The sequence below is a fragment of the Theobroma cacao genome, chromosome 10 (assembly GCF_000208745.1).
Source record: "Theobroma cacao cultivar B97-61/B2 chromosome 10, Criollo_cocoa_genome_V2, whole genome shotgun sequence".
Taxonomy (NCBI): domain Eukaryota; kingdom Viridiplantae; phylum Streptophyta; class Magnoliopsida; order Malvales; family Malvaceae; genus Theobroma; species Theobroma cacao.
The window spans coordinates 20,275,025-20,279,316 of NC_030859.1; the positions used below are offsets into that span (position 1 = coordinate 20,275,025).

The 4,292-nt window shown below is 33.5% G+C and overlaps 1 long non-coding RNA gene across 2 annotated transcripts; it reads right to left on the reverse strand.

Moving 5' to 3' along the window:
- Positions 272–2,464, reverse strand: LOC108663730. 2 transcript variants are annotated; one of them, XR_001929741.1, is made up of 2 exons: positions 1,980–2,464; positions 272–500 (listed from the first exon to the last, which is right to left on the reverse strand). It is a non-coding gene; the product is annotated as an uncharacterized LOC108663730 (long non-coding RNA). The 2 variants fall into 2 exon arrangements; XR_001929742.1 differs by lacking the exon at positions 1,980–2,464 and adding an exon at positions 998–1,316.

Consider the following 4,292-nt stretch of genomic DNA (forward strand, 5'->3'; position numbering starts at 1 on the left):
GCCTTTGGAATGTTTGGAAGCCATGAGAATTTTGAGATTTTCTTTCAGATGATTTTGATTAAAATGGATAGTGGTTCCCTTTATTTATAGGCATGAATGCTGTAACGACCCCTACTTAGTCGCTACCGACGTCTGAGACCTCCGGGAAATCCCGCCAAGTCTCGAACAAGCTTAAAAGAAATTTCTTCATAACTCGTTGTACACCTTTACTAATCCATATAAATGTTTGAGCCAATATATATTTTTATAACTTAAAATTTCACAAGAAGCATAGCCATTAAATTTTGACTTTAAGTCATGATATCACAATTAAATACATTGAGTTCAATAATTTAAAATTTATGTTTTATCAAAACTAATATTTGTTTACATAGTAAAACCAAAGTACCATAACTCAATCTCTAACAGCAGAGTGACTCGGAATAAAAGGCCATGAGATGCCTTTACCTATTTGCGGTAGACCGAACGCGTTGATGATTATTCGTTAAGTCGATCCTTGTCTGCAAAAAAAGGGAAAAGAGGAGTGTGAGTCTCACAAACTCAGTGATCATCAGCTCCGTGAGTAGGGCGTAGATGGGAAACAAGCAAATAGCATATCAGTTGAATATAAAAATGCAAGATTACAAAAATAATTTATTTTGAACGGGAGTTTGTGCCTTATATGTAAAACCGAGGATTTTTTAAGCATTGTAAACACTTCAATTGGTAAGTCAACCAAGGTAGATAAAAATTTTGCTATAAAACAGATCAATAACCTTATTCAAGTCAATCATTTGAAATATTGAATTAAAACAATTTTAAATAAAGAAAATTCCGCCCTCAAAATCAATTGACATTTTACTCAAATCAAATCAGTATATTCAACAAGCTCCCATGAAATCGAATGTTAATCAAACTCATACGTAAATCACAAATCACCTTGCACTTGAGGAGTTAAAATTCATTTCACCGTAAAAATAAGGAGAGCTGTAGAAAAATCATTAAATTTCGTTTTTACCATGCAAAGAAATATGAGTTTGAAAACCCAGAGATGCCACTCTCGAGTAAGGAATGAAAATAAACCCGTGGTCTCGCTACCACGTAATAACATCCGGGAGTATCGTTTCCACCGAATTCCCATGTGCCATGGCAGTCTCACGATGTTGGCCGACATCGGAGAATCAAATGGTCGTAACCGTGTAATCATCTGGTGGCCTAGCCACGCATACATATATCAAAAGCCGTGGCCCCAACCACGCCTAACCGCCCGTCGGCGACCTAATAGTTCTCTAGCTAGAGCTCACTCGTGCACGAGGGTCACACTTAACCGATGTGACATTCGGGCTACTCTCGAATCTCTCGATTTTAAAAAAAATTATTTTAGAATCGCTTTATGTCCTTAAAATCTCATCTCAAAATTATTTCCAAATTATCCAACATAGGATATGATAAAATCTATCATTTTCTCAAAATATATTTATGTATGAATTTCAAAATAATAATTCACATGGTGAATAAGCAATATAACCATGAATGCACACTGCACAAATATAAGGCACAGATTTTGATGTAAAATAGTATAAAGGGCTTGTTTCCCGTTTTTCTAAACACTTTACATATAATTTATACATATAAATATTCAAACCGATTTCTAGACGTCATTTGCAACCACAATTTCCTAAAATTGCTACCAGCACATGCTATCCATAATTTTCGCATTTAAAATAAGTCATATGTATAGGTATATATATTTATGAAAATTTTAAAATTGGCACCCCCTACTCACCTCATAATAGAGGGATGTTACGTCGCTATTAATTCAAAGACGTATCGAGCTACTCCTTCTTACCAGTAGTTCGTTATTTCTTTCAACCTTTCACCACAGTGCACCATTTATTTATATCTTCTAAATATTAAAACCCACTTAATTAATATATCTATTTTTATTCTAGCATCCTTATTATATATATATATATATATTTTTATTTTTATTTTCTTACCTTTCTTTCTCGTTTTTTCCTTTCTCTTCTACTTTTTTTTTCTCTTCCTTTTTTCTCCCTCCTTTCACGCACTAATCGGCTGCACTTTCTTCCTCTCTTTCTCTCACCGCTAGCAACACTCCAATACTCAGCTTTCTCTCTTTTCTTTCCTCAAAATACAGCAGTAACTTAGCTTTCTTTTCCCTTAAAATTTGCAGCAAACTTTCCTCTTTTGACTCCTCTAAGTGGCAGCACAAAATCTCTCTCTCCCAGCTCTCTCTTTCTCTCTTTTTCCTTCCTCCTTTCTTTCTTTGCTTCTCTCGTTTTTGGCAGGCCTTCTCTCCCTTTTTATTTCTCTCCATATGCTGCTGGTTAAGAAGGAAGAAAAAAAAATGACTTTCACGTGGAAGGGAGAAAAGAACGAACATGACAACTTTTGTCTTTATCTCCCTCCTTTCACTCAATCTTTCTTTCTCTTTTTACTCCTTGCCAGCCCCTATCATCATTCACCATAAAAAGAGATAGTTTCTTATTATTTTACTATTACTTTGACTCTTAATAAGTCACATGCAGCCAACATCCATTCTTATCTTCTCTCTTTTCACCTTTATTTCTTCTTTTAATTATTCTATTCTTTCTTTCCTCTTTTGAAATGGCCGGCCCCCCACTCTTTTATGTCTTCAATTGCTTGTTCAATCACTTCACACTAAGAAATTTGCTTGAGTTTCCTTTTTACTTAGTTGACTAGCCTTTTCAACATTTGTCTACATCATCACTCTAATTTCAATTCCAACTCCTTTTGTTCCTCAAATGGTTGGCCCCTACTACCCAATTCATTACTTAAAAAAAATATATTCTTACTATTATTATATATATATATATATATTATTTTTTTTTATCTCATAATTTAATTATTTTATTTCCTCAAAATAATAAAGTTTACATATAAACTCTCCCCCACTTAAATTAGACATATGCCCATCTTTCAGACTAATTCCCGTAATTGATAATATTTTATTTTAAAATATTCTTTTTGTCCGTGATCGCTCTCCAACACCTAAATTTACATCAATTGTCCCTTCGTCTTATTGATAGGTCTTATTGACGATTAAACGAGGATACGGGGTGTTACAAATGCTTACTCTTGGAAAGGTGTTCAATGGTTTTAGGCTTGTTTTCTAATGAATATGGTTTGTTCATAAATTTATGCATTAAGTGCTTTAAAGAGAATTTCAGAGTTTTGTATCAATTGAATCTGAATGGTTTTCTACACCGATATAAGTGGAATTAAGAGGGCTAAATTAGTTATTAAGCATGCCTAATTCTCTTCTAATTTTACAAAATTTGTTATTAAGTGGGCTGAATTAGTAGTTAATCAACTTCAGCATTAGGTAGATGAAGCAATGCAATAACTAAAAACCAGTCACGCAATGCTTACAAACTAGTCAAGCAAATTCTTAAAACCTCGTCATGCAATGCACAACTCTTGCAATTCCTAAAATCTAGTCTCGCAATGCCTCTTATCTAGTCCCACATTGTCTAATATTCAGTCACGTAATGCCAAATAAATAGGTTACGATTCCTAATAATCAGTCATGCAATGCCTAATATCTAGTCACACACCTTAATATCTAGTGACGCAATACCTAACAAATATTCACGCATCGCTTATAAACTGATTGATTTCATTACTTCCAACCAGATTTAAGTTTTCAAAATCATATAATTTACCCATCAACTTTTACGTTCTATGAATATAAAAAAATAAACCCAAGAACCCATAACAAATACCTTGCTGTCATCTTTGCACTTTAAGATAGTGAGAAAGTTGGATGGCGATATAGACCTTGATGGCGTTAGAGAGCTAGATGATGAGAAATAGACCCCGATGGCGTTGGAGAGTTGGAGGGCGAGATAGCTAAATTGAAATTTAATTTTGAAATTTTTTATCTGAATTGCGGGAGAGGAGAATAAAACTGGAACCACTTAATTTGGATTAAATTATTTAAAGGGTATTCTTATTAAGTCATACCAAAAATTGTCTTAAAACAGTTAAAATTATAATGAAGATCATTTTTGAAGTGAGCTTATTAGGAAGGTTATTTCTCACAATTTCTTCTTGAAATTACGTTCAATAATGAGAAAATAAGAATAAACACAAAATGAGGAAATGAAGAAAATATACCAATAGATTTGAAAATTACCCTTTTGGTCACACTACTATGATGTTGTAACACACCACCAACACAAAACTTCTCAATAACAGATTCATCAACATTTAGTTTCACAAAGCCCAAACAAGTAGAAGACCATGAAGTTACTAACCATTTGGGT